The sequence below is a fragment of the Cervus canadensis genome, chromosome 10 (assembly GCF_019320065.1).
Source record: "Cervus canadensis isolate Bull #8, Minnesota chromosome 10, ASM1932006v1, whole genome shotgun sequence".
NCBI lineage: Eukaryota > Metazoa > Chordata > Mammalia > Artiodactyla > Cervidae > Cervus > Cervus canadensis.
Window position 1 is genome coordinate 418,402 of NC_057395.1, and position 13,301 is coordinate 431,702.

Here is a 13,301-nt window from a genome sequence, read left to right on the forward strand (position 1 = left end):
TTCAAGGCAATAAGAAGCATGATGTTATAGCCAATAGTGATCCAGTAAATAGATAACTGGTATACCACCACCACCACCTCCCCCACCAAAAAGGTTACAGCCTTTACATGAGTACCAAAAAAAAAAAACGATTAAGCATTAAATTCCAAAAAGTAGTGGGGCATAAAATAAGTTCAAAGTTCATAAAATAAGCAAAAGGATAAGACTTAAAATATGAGCAAGGAATTTCCCTGGTGGTCCAGTGGCTAAGACTCCACTCTTCCAATGTAGGGAGCCTGGGTTCCATCCCTGGTGGGGGAAGTAAAACCCTACTGGCAGCAACTGAAGACCCCACATGCTGCAACTAAGACTGAGGATTCCACATACTGCATCTAAGACCTGGTGCAGTCAAACAGATAAACAAGCAAAAGTTAAACATTTTAAATAAACCTATTAAGACATAATATTAAGGGCTGACCCAAAATGAGCATGAAAAGTTGCCTGAACTTAATTCTTCCCAGGTCCTCCTTCCACTCAAAAGATAAGACATTACCCAGCAATTGCTATATTTCAAACTAGCCTAGCGAGCTATTCCTTCTTTACACTTGGCTATGTCTATAGATTTTGCTTTTCTCTGAGAAGGGAAAAGAGTAAGTCAGCAGCTGCTTTGGTTGAAGAATTTACTTTGGAGCAAGTTTACAAAGAACTAGCAAAAACAAGTTTACCATCTTAACTAATGGGATCGACAAGCACTTGAAAGTAATATATGTTCCACGTAATTTCAGTCAAGCAGAACTGTAAGTTATGCTCCCTTGGGTCATTTTATCTACTTTTTAGATAAGTCATTCCAAAATTCTTACTTGGTCAAAACTTTAATAAACTTTGACCATATGCTTTGTCATATCTCGCCTCTGCCCTGTATTAGGTTGAAGCAAACACAGTGCTGAGTATATTCTAAATATATATACAGTAAATATAGATAAGCATTTTCACCTAACTAAATACAGGTAAAACTCAATTTCTCACTTAGCACAAAGCTGGGAATAATATCCACCTTAGAACTGTTACAAGGATAAGATATGATCATGAATGTAAAACAAATATCTTTATAGTGATCTATAAATCACAGCTTACTTGATTACTGAATTTTCTTCTTGCTCTTCAACTCATTCACTGACTTCTAAACATTAGAACCTGAGTGACGACTTAATAAAAGGTTCTCAATCTTTTTAAGCCATACTGCTTTAGTGAGCACAAGTCCACTCCCTACTGTTCCTGTTGTGTTTGCCTAAAATAACATAATACTAAATGCAACTCTGAAAACTACAATCTCCACCTCCAATAATCAAATATGACCCACCACTACACCTTTGGGGAAGGAAAGAAATTACAATCTGAAATAAATAATAAACTGTGAAATACTGGAGAGCTAATAAATTACTATTCTTAATTTTACAAAGAGTATGAAAGCTTAAGTTACCTATGTATTCATTCAATAACATTTATACATGGAAATGTGACCTCCATACATCCAAATACTTTTTCTCATCATTCTTAATTTTTTCAACCACCATAAGTAGATTTTTTTTTTGGTCCCAAAATATAGTCTTGATAGAGTCTGGCACAAAAATGACAAACCTTTGGTATGCTCAGTAACACAGTGTTGTTTAATTCAAATTTCTATTACAACTAATTGTAATTACGTCTGTGAACCACACCAGACTAGAGTTGGAGGGCAAGAATGCAGGCTTTCATTTTAAATATCCTTCATTTTATTTGTATGTATTTATTACATAAAGGCATATGTATTTATATATGTATGATCATATATCAAAGTAATCAAACAATATTTATTTGCTAAATTAGACTGTATTCTACCTTCTAACTGTACTGTCCTTTGACCATGTCATCATCTATATTTGTCTCTTTGGTCACACCATTCCAAGCTCCTCAGGGCCCCCCAAAACCAGTTAAGCCAAAGCTGATCTCTTTCTCAAAGTCTATTAGAATTACCTGATACAATGCACTGTGTAAACATCCTGTGGTGTTTGCTACATTTCCCTAAACTGAAAACAATGTATCCCAACTAGACAGTACCCTCAACTGCAAGGTGCAGGTCAGCTTCCGGCCCTCCACCCAGTAAGCACCACACTGCTCAGGGAAGTGGCACTTCGCACAGTAGCAGATTAAAATGTTACTGACAACAGAGCTCCATCCTGACAGAGAGCTAAGAGTGACAGACTTGACTGGCCAGCACTTGCAGGCTTTCTCAAAGCCGTGACTTGGCACACCACATGCCCTCTGGGGCAAGGGCACAAGAGAAGGGCTGCTCACGGGAGAGGGAAGACCTGTCCTCTGTAGAGTCAGGTCACACAGCAGCTGGCCTTCAGCTCACAGGGCAATAGAAAGAGAAACCAAGAGACCACTCTACAATGTAGACACAGAAACCAGAGCCCTTTCCAGGTGAGGTGTTCCAACAAACGTCCCGGAGAAGCTCAGTCCGAGCTTGCCCAAAGCCCAGGTTTCCCAATCAAGAAGCCTCTGCTACATCAAACTGCTTCTCTAAAGATGCTGCTCTCTTCACCTCAAACAAGCTCATCAAAGGAAAAACCTGAAAATATCCAAGTCCCCCACTAAGCTATCACAGGAAGGAACCAGTAATTCAAACAAACTGAGGAAGGGAAATGCTTTTTCTAGATTCCTTTTCCTCCACCCAGCCTTTGACTGGGAAAGTGCTTCCAGGGCCCCTCGGTGGCACCTCTTCACTCTACGTGCCCTGCAGTATTTAATCTGCAGCCAGAGCGTCAGCCTGTACAGACTAAGAACCCCCAAACCGTAGGCTCCCAACCAGACTGCCGGCTGTGAGCTCGCAGTCCTCACAGTCAACTACCCTCCCGGCATCTCAGCAGTTCAGCACGCCCCTGATCCAGGCGGCCAGCCGCACAGCACCCCCTTGCGGTCACGCTTCCCACCTCGGACAAGCCACCTCCTAACCAGACACAGAGGCCACTGCAGTTCCTTTCTCCTCTTACCTCAGACACCAAGTCTGACCTGTCCACGCTCCAAAATAAGTAGTTCTTGTAGCCCCACCCAGGTCATCCCCCATGCCAAGGATCTCCAAAGCTTTTTAATACTCCTTTTACTATTTAACAACAAAAACAAAAAGAAACTTGAGAATACGTGTACCCCAAAATATGTATTTATAAATTAAAATACATGTACTTCTACAGCACTGTGGTAAGATATTATAAATCATAATAATAAATTTAAGCTTTATTAAAAAAACAGTCGGTCTAATATTTTCTTCCTACATCCAGTGAATTATTTTATACATCCCTGGGGTCCAGGAAGCTGCACTTTGGAGACTGTATAATGAGACAAGTTCAATAATTGTGTGTTTATACATGCATGCACTATGCATATTTGAAACAGTTTATCACTTACACACATTTCTTGATCAGATGATATACATATGCTTTAGCATATTGCTAAATATAGTTAACCTTATCTTCCAAAGCCACAAACCAAAACTAAAGCTTAGAAGTACCTGGCTTCTGTACTATTTTATAAATAAAACTTAACTCTGCAAAACTCTCACAATTACTCACATTTAAAAGATGAGAAACCTGCAAAGTATAGCTTGGCTCCTCTTGCATACAGCTCCAGAACAAGAAATACCACCTTTTTCACTTATCTATTGAAAATTCTAAGACTGCTAAGGTTCTCAAGGTTTTCCGCACTGCAACTCCTGTAACCTAGATATATAATTTTCTCAGTTTTCTACAGCTATAGATACTGCTATCATTTCAGGGTTCTGAAGAATAAGGTACTCTTCTGGACTCTTACCCAATCAGCCCACCCTCTGGACCCCAAGACTCCCACCTCTGCTATAACAACATACAAGGACAAAACCCCAAAACATATGACCAGTCAGAATAGACTTGCTCACGCAAAAAAAGATATTTACACATTTGCACAATATAATCTAGGATTCCACTAACAACCAGACAGATCCTAACCCTCCAGGCAGAGTGGGGTAATCAGTCCACATGAACCCTCTCAGATACTAATTGAATTTGTTACATGTTCAGAAGTATCAATTAGCAGAACTCAAAAGTTCTAAAACTTTAACTATCTCATGTTTCACCTCATCACTCCAGCAGAGTAGTCATGAACAACTAATGCACCCACACATATGCCATGAAAACAAGCACCACCTGAAACTTAAATTTTCAGTATTTTATAAAGTAACCAGATGCCCTAGTTGTCCAAGTAATTAGGAATTTATCGACCCCAATATAGGACTACAAGTTCATTCAATGACACTAATTTGGGGCAGCTTTTAAATATCCTGACCAGAAAGCTGAGGAGAAAGCCACCTAAATCCAATGATTTATTCAATCTTAATGATTCTATACTTTCCACACACAGAATACCGAGGGGATTAGAAAACAATACAGAATAAAACATTCTTTTAAAAAGAATCAACATTACAAAAACTTTAAGTCTGTGAAATCAGCATTGATGACTGAATTTGGAGTCTGCTACTTACAGAAGCAAAGTATTAACCACATCCCGTCTTTTTAACTAGCATTCTAATTACATCTTCCATTTTATACTAAATTCTAGGGTGGGTATAATGGCTTTCTCCTCAAATGCCTGTAACTAAAACATTGATTTGTTTCATGTGTTTTCTGTTTATCAGCTAATCACCTTCAGTCCCTCAGTTATTAATCAGTGAACTAAAATTATTTTCAAATGTGAACATTTCGGTAGGACTCTTAAGCCAGCCCTGACTCCTGTGAGCCCTGATGGCCACAGATCCAGAATAGGTAACTTGCAAGTCAAGTTCCCTCACCACTTCTAAAGTGTCTAATACACAACCTATTGCAAAGTCTGGATTCAGTTTAAGAAAAATTCCTAATCGAAATTCACTTAGCATTTGTTATTATTGTACCATCAAAACAATAAAAAATAACAATAATTCTACCCATCTAATATCTATGTAGAAAGCAGATCCAAAGAAACCTTACTGATAATATCATCAATTACATAGCGAGATTTTTTTAAAGTCATTCTACTACATCAAGAAGGAAAGAAAAGGAGTTAATATTTATTGAGCTAAGTGTCTTCCATCTTACATCTTCTCTTCACTACACTGTACTTATGCAAGGTTACCTGCGGTTCAAACATGGGTTGCTGGACAACATGGGTTGTCCTCATCACAGCTCAATGACCACCTTTGCGCCCTGTGCCTCAGTTTCTTCATTTGTAAAACAGGGATTAAATACAACACCTACCTCTTTGGATCGGTTCCAGGATTAAACGACAAAATAAAGGTAAAGTGCATAGAGGCCCTCACTGTCCTCATTATAATAATTACTAGCTTTATTATTAGTATAGGTAGGTACTGCTCCCATTTTACAGATGGAAGAAATGGAGCCTTAACGAGTGTAACTTACTAGTAATGATCACAAAGACTAGCGCTAGGTTTTGACGCAAAAGCACAAAACTGGTGAAAAAAACTTGCTCAGGCGTTAAATACTACCATTCTTAAAAATACAACTTGTTCTGAAGCATAGGAAATGGCACGAATCAGGCACAGGCCGGGCAGGAGCCCTAGACACTGCCGCGACGCCCACACCCAGCATTAGGGGAAGGGCCCACAGGACGCGCCCACCCGGCGCTCCGGTGCCCAGCGGCACGGCGACGCCCGGGACGTGGGGCTGGAGCCGGGGTGAGTGGTCCCGGCCGGGAGGCCCGGCAGCCGAGGCTGCTGCCGGACGCAGGTCCACGGAGGCCCGTCCGCGCCCAGCCCAGCGTCCGAGTGGTGGGTCCGACTCCCCGGCCTCCGCGACCGCGGCCCCGCGAGGACAGCGCCCCTGCCGGGAAGGTCCAGGAGCGGCCGCGGCCCGACTTCCTCCCCCGCCCGACGGCTTGGAATCCACCCGGAGGCCGCGGCCCCCACGCCTGCTCCTCCATGGGAGCCCGGCCGCGCCCCGAGCCCGCCGCCCGCCCTCCCGGGCCCACCTTCTCCCGCGGCGTCCGGCCCGCGCGATCGGCTCGGCCTGTGCTCCGCGGTTCCCGCTCGGCCTGTCCGGAGCTGGCGTGGCCTCCCGGGCTCCGGCGCGGCGGCGGCGGCGGCGGCTCCTCCTCCTCGCGGGCGGGAGGAGGAGACTCGGCGGCGCGGGGCCGCCTCCCGGCAGGAAACGACCCCCCGGGCACCGCCTCCCTGGCGCGGCGATCCCGCTCCTCAGGCCGCCGCCGCGCCTCTCGCCCTCCGGAAGCGCATTCCTCTCGGGCCGCGTCAGCCGCGCCCGGGGGAGGGGGAGGGGACAGCGAGGGGGAGGGGCGGGGGGCTTAGAGGGGGAGGGGCGGGGGGCGGTGGCGCGGGCCGCGCGAGGGGCGGGGGCCGCCGGGACAAAGGAGCGGCCCAGCCGGGCCACGGGCTCCGCCGAAACCTCGGCGGCGCCTCCTGCCTCTGCAGCAGACAGAGAGAGGGAGGATTCTGCCTGGCCCTGTTCACCTTAATATCGCTCTCGGCCTGCCTTAGGCGCTGCTTCTCCAAAGCCCCACGTCTGTCCGGCCGGAGGGCCGGCCGGCCCTGGACTGCCCGGGTTTGAACCCTGGAAGCCCTGCCTCCCAGGAGCCGGCTCGGACAGATCGGAACACTTAGTCACTCACCTTGTTAAGCCTTCGTGGGGCCAAAAACGTTTCCCTTTGGAAGGGAGGTAGCTAAAGCCGATATTTTTCTGGTGGGAGGATTTGCTTGATTTACGTCTTTGAGAGAGGGGAAGACTTAAGGAGGAAACGGGTGCCAGGAAAGATGAAGAAAGTTGTAGAGAAAAACTGGCGAGTTGAGGAGCAGCTTTTGTGAGGTTCATCTGGAGGTCCATTTATGGGGAACAGGGAGGAGAAGGAAGAGTTCATTCTTGATACAGTTTCTGTTCATCCTAACTTTTTTAGTAGGTGGACGGGGGCGCTGGAGAAGAGACAGCTAAAAGAAGCATGGCTGGGCACATTTTGATAAGCGGATGGAAACCTCTGCCGGCCGGCATCATACTGAAACCCGGCTACTGAGAACGCGCTGCTGGCAGGCTGCCGTCCGGTTAGCAGAAATGAGCACTGCCACGTGGTGAGCGGCAGCACCCTGTTGGGAGCAGAACTCGAATGATGAGATTTGTGAAACTGAGAAGCAGTGTTTCATTTGGCGAAGAATAGAAGCTGTGGTGCTCATTTGAACGCCAATCTTGAGGGAAAAAAAGACAACCCCATCTGTGGAAATGTTGCCCATGGCTCGCCAGCAAAATTAAATCTCTGGTTAGGTAATCTCTGGAAACCTTTAAAGAAACAAGAATGATTTTTCCCACTTAATGGATGAGCACATTTAAGAGATTAAATGATGTTTCCTTATTTGTGGAATCTAAAAAAGGATACAGAGGAACTTATTTACAAGACAGAAATAGTCTCACGGACATAGGAAAACAATCCCATGGTTACCGAAGGGTACGGGGAGGGAGGATAAATTAGGAGTTTGGGATGAGCATACACACTACTCTATATGAATCAGAAACTGCAAGGACCTACTGTAGACCACAGGGAGCTATATTCAGTAACTTGTAATAACCTATAATGGAAAAGAATCTGAAAAAGAATATATTTCAGATTCTTTTCCATATATATATTCTTTTCAGGTTCTTTTCGGTGATATATATAACAAACTTTTCTGTACACTTGACACTAACATGACATTGTAAGTCAACTGTACTTAAATTTTAAAAAATTAATGTGTCTATGTTAATAACCCAATGGTGCAGCTGCCACCAGACCTCAACATTCTTGAACTTAAAGGTACTGTTTATACCGTTGTTCAAAACTGGTCAAAATCTGTCTGGGCTCAACATGGATTACCATTCTAAAGGTAAAGTGTAGTTTATCCATGCTTGATTGGTACTACATTCCCTAGAACTTTCTTCCTTGTGTGATTTGCTACAAGAACATTATGAGATTCACATTTGCACAACGTTAAACTAAATTAGGCCAAAGGCAGTGTAATAATCATCTTTTTAATCTCAGTGTCAAACACTGTTCCAGGTCACACAATAGGGGCTCAGCTAATACTGGATAAATAAATAAATGGGTCCTTTTGCTCCCCTGGGACCGCACCAGAACATCTGACTACACTAAAGTGTGAGTAGCAATTTATGTGCAGAAGTTATGAGCTTTGAGGAAATGAGAAATTAAACATATTCTCTAAGAAAAGCAGTGATTGGTCAGGAGTATGGCTCCATTTGTGATTTCAGATAAATATTCATCGAAGGACAGCTAACTATAAAATTTATGAGCGTTCCAAAGGTTGATCAGTTTTACCATGCTAAACAGAGTATCCTTCCTAGTAAGTAGGAATAGTGTAAGTCACATTGCTAAACCATGTCATGATACAACATCTATTAGTATCTTGAATTTAAGACAAATCATATTTTACCTACACTCTTTCCCAGTTATGATAAATTGTCTTATGCCATCTGACAAGTCATTTTTATCAAATAATTAAAAGTTGACCTTTCCTTTAGTTTTGGCATCTTACTACTACATGCTCTCCAAAATATGTCTTTATTCACTACTGTTTTCCAAAGTTTTCGAAGTTGCTCACCAGCAAAGACTTTACTGTTCATTTCAATCACTGTTTAACCCCCATTTCTATTAATAATTAATGGATAGGCTTACATAAATGAAAGGAATCACTAATATTTAGTCAAGTACAAAAGAGGCTAAAGGCCTCTCTAGAGACCTGATTATCTTTTTCAGACAATGGGATCAGAGTTGATTACTGACCTTTAGATCTAGTAGGCTGTAATTAATCATGTGATTTTGGAATACAGTACTGGGAGGGGGAGTGAGTCAGTGTTGCCTCAGGAATAGATTGCTGTCTTTCTCTTGTAGTTTGAACACTTGGGGGACACAACCTGTCAAGTCTTACCCTGTCCAGTAAGCTACAAATCATCCCATGATAACTTAAAGCCTTTTCAGTCTTTTGAGAGTGGAAGTACTTCTATAAAAATGCAACATTTTACAGGCAAATATGTTAGTACACATTCATTTACAAATGATTTTCCAACTGCAGTAGTTAAACTTGGGCAAGACTCCATGGGGTTAGAGCAAAGGGTGAATACCTGCATAGTGAGGAATATGGACCCCAAAACAAAAATGTTTTGGTCTTGACCACTGGCTGGCACATTCTGGCTCAACTCAGAGCAGATTAACTTTAAATAAACTGGGTGACTTTGTATCCCAACATGTTCAAGTTACCCACAATGTGTCTGTTACACAAGCATAATTATTAATAGCACCCCTTTTCATTCTCAAAAGTACATCCTGATATGGATGGTAGATTATATCATCACCCTATAAGTAAGCGTGTCCAGCCAATGTGGTGTGAAAAAAGTAATTTTAGCAGTTCAAAGGGGATTCATAGGGATACATTGCAAATCAGATCCCCGGTTTATAGGTGAAGACCAATTCCAACACTGATCATCGGGAAAAAAATTGTGTGAGGATGAGTGAAATGAATTAGGCAGCTCCTGTGTAGGGACTTCCCAGGTGGCGCAGTGGTAAAGAATCCATCTGCCAATGCAGGAGACTCGGGTTTGATCCTTGGGTCGGGACGACCCCCTGAAGGAGGAAATGGCATCCCACTCCTGTATTCTTGCCTGGAAAATCCCATGGACAAAGGAATCTGGCAGGCTATAGTCCATGGGGTCGCGAAGAGTCAGACACGACTGAGCATGCACACACGTAAAGTCCAAGAAAGGTGCTTAGGTGAGTCATGAGGGTGATGGAAGAAAACACCAGGGGGAGAGTTACACACTGATATCCTAGATAATTTTGGAATTGGAGGGTTTCCATTTGTTTTGGAAAAACAGAACAACGTAACTTCTTTAACACATGCGATGAAGATGTCCTTCTAGGAGATTTAATGAAAGAAAACTCTTGAAAGTAGCTTGGCTGATCAACAGATTTCGGTTTAAAATACCATTGTAAATGTATATGATGGTTTCTGGAGCGGATTGATTGTGAGTAGCTAGGTAAGTCTTAGCTGGTGACTCAGCAGTGAAGAATCCGCTGCCAATGCAGGAGATGTGGATCTGATCCCTGGGTCAGGAAGATCCCCTGGAGAAAAAAATGGCAAACCACTCCAGTATTTTTGCCTGGGAAATCCCATGGATAGAGGAGCCTGACAGGCTACAGTCCATGGGGTCTAATAGAGTTGGACAGGACTTAAAGCAACTAAACAATAGCAAAGTTAAGTTTTCAGCTACTTTTCCAAGAACTGTTTCTATAGAGTGATCTGGATACATTTTTCTCATCTACCACCTCCAGCTAATTAGAATGTAAAACCCTTAAACATAAATAAAGTTGAGCAGATGGGGTTAGAAGGAATAGAAGTCTCTGATAATTCTCAATAACACATATGTTGATGAGCTTCTGAATCATAACTTCATTCCTTTTTCCTAAGACACTGAACTGCCTCTATTAAAATGTGAATCTGTGTGTCCGAGTTTAAAAAAAATAGCCCTGGAAATTATTAACATTTTGAAAATAAAGAAAGGGTAAGCTAGTCCTCCAGTTCCTCCTTTTTCTGTCTCCAAGAATATAAATAACATACAAATAATGAAATATTGCAAAGAAACTGGAAGGTCATTTATTTTGCAACTTCTTATTTTTGTCTTGGGGACTTGGAGTGAACTTTGAGCTGCTCAACACCCTGTTATAATTGCCAGAGGAACCAAGAGTTCGCTACAAGGTGGTCAGCAGGTGGTCAGCAGTTGTGTATGTGTGGTATGCAGCAGATGGATTAACCCATCCTGAGGCTTTATTTAGTGCTTTATTCCTTTGCTTATTTAAAAGTAAGGTGGAAAAGTGTCAGGATAGTCTGCCCTTCTAGCTTAGGGCTAGCCATTGAATCTTTTCCTTTTCTAGATAGTTCACGGTTGCTAGGTTATGGCTCTGAATATGGGTCACATATGAGTAAGGCTGCCTCAACTGTTCAGCTTCCTGTTTTCCATGTATAGCGTCCCTGTGGTGGGTTTTTTTTTTTTTTTTTTTTGCTCAGTCCATGGAGTACTGCCTCTGCTGGCATTCCCTGCCAGCTTTCAGATGCTGAACATTTTTAAGAGCCCAGAGGGAACAGTGTTTTTAGGCAGCTCTTTTCAGACACTGAGTTTCTTCAGCTGGAGAAGGGAATGTGCCTTCCCAAATAAGAATGAAAAATATGTCAAATATAAGCAGTTGAATAGCACTGGAGTTATTTTTAGGAACTAGGGTCACTCAGTACAGGAAATGATGGTGCTACCAGCAAGTTATGGCCAGACTATGAAACAACATAATTTCTCTCCTCATTTAAGTATTTTTAAGTATCTTGAGAAAATCTGGCAATTTGAATTAGAAGAAGCTTGATTTTAGGCCAGATTTATTAGACAGTAGGACAAGTAGGTTAGTAGAAATGTGTGTTTGTTTGGTAAGTAATATAGATCTCCTCTCCCAAGTTAGTTCCCATCATATTTTGTCTAAGATTGAGTTCTTGTTGAATGCCTGTGTATGGGGAATCATGAATCCACAGACCCCCACAACTGGAGACTGTTTCACTTAAACATATAGATCTGCATTTTTGCAGATGTTTCTAGTTTTAATGGGATTTTAATCCCAAAAGATTAAGAATCACTATTTTAAACACAGATATGATCAATCCCTTTTATAGACCAGGAGCCTAAACACATTTTTGTTGTTGTTATTGTGGTCCTGGAATATTGATTTGTGTACTAGTCTTATCTAAAACAACTTTTCATACATCAGATACACCACTAAATATTTTGCACTAATAAGATTTTTCCCCACAGTATTATTTAGCCTGAAGGAGGTACAACAGAGAAAGTCTTCTGTGATCAAACCACATGACCAAAGAGTGTGTTGTTTGTGTTTACTTTTCAAGGTAAAATAAATTTCAAAGAGAAACCAGAATATTTTATGTCAAATTTTCAACTTAGTTCAGTTCAGTCACTCAGTTGTGTCCAACTCTTTGTGACCCCATGGACTGCAGTACCCCAGGCCCCCCTGTCCATCACCAACTCCCGGAGTTTACTCAAACTCATGTCCATTGAGTTGATGATGCCATTCAACCATTTCATCCTTTGTCGTCCCCTTCTCCTCCCACCTTCAACCTTTGCCAGCATCAGGGTCTTTTCAAAGGACTCAACTTATATACTAGGACTTAAATGCCTTCCAATTATATCTAAAAATCACCCTGATTGAAAACTATTGTACAATTTTATTAGATTGAGAACAATTCTAAATTAATTTTAATTATACTTCCCAAGAGTATTTTCCACCTAGTATTAAGAATAACCAGCCCTGTATCTCTTCTCCTTTAGGATTTCTGCATTGTTGTTGGCTGATGTCATGGACTTTTTGGTCTATGATTACAAGAATTCCCTATTTATAACTGCTCATGGCTGCCCCATGCCTAAAATGTCAGTTAAACTGTTTCTTCCTTTACAGTCAGAACATTGGCTATATAAATGAAACTCTTCAATTAAAATTTCACCAGTAGGGAGAAAATATTTGCAAAAGATATATCTGATAAAGGACTATTATCCAAAGTATACAGAGAAATCTTAAAACTTAATAATAAGAAAATAAATAACTTGATTTACAAATGGGCCAAAGATCTTAACAGATACTTCACCAAAGGAGACTCGCAGAAGCAGAGGAAGAGATGCTCTTTATCATATGTCATTGTTACTGTTCACTCAGTCATTTCCGACTCTGCAACCCCATGGACTGCAGCACACCAGGCTTCCCTGTTTATCACCAACTCCCTGAGCCTGTTCAAATTCATGTCCATTGAGTCGGTGATGCCATCCAACCATCTCATCCTCTGTCGTCGCCTTCTCCTCCTGCCTTCAGTCTTTCCCAGCATCAGGGTCTTTTCCAATGAGTCGGCTCTTCATATCAGGTGGCCAAAGCATTGGAACTTCAGCTTCAGTGTCAGTCCTTCCAATGAATATTCAGGGTCGGTTTCTTTAGGATTGACTGGTTTGATCTCCTTGCAGTCCGAGGGACCCTCAAGAGTCTTCTCCAGCACCACAGTTCAAAAGCATTAATTCTTTGGTGCTCAGCCTTCTTATGGTCCAACTCTCACACCTGTACATGACTACTGGAAAAACTATAGCTTTGACTGTATGGACCTTTGTTGGCAAAGTGATGTCTCTGCTTTTTAATATGCTGCCTAGGTTTGTCATAGTTTTCCATATAAGGAACAAGTA

At 42.2% G+C, this 13,301-nt stretch overlaps 1 protein-coding gene across 2 annotated transcripts in view; it reads right to left on the bottom strand.

Annotated features, from left to right (window-relative positions):
- ITGB1 (integrin subunit beta 1) overlaps nucleotides 1-6,256 on the bottom strand; it is a 44,159-nt gene extending 37,903 nt beyond the window's left edge. For both annotated transcript variants that reach the window (XM_043478715.1, XM_043478714.1), the window contains exon 1: nucleotides 6,010-6,256. The gene's annotated coding sequence lies outside the window, so the exon portion shown is untranslated. The remainder of the gene's footprint in view (nucleotides 1-6,009) is intronic.
- Between the last annotated feature and the right edge of the window lie 7,045 nt (nucleotides 6,257-13,301).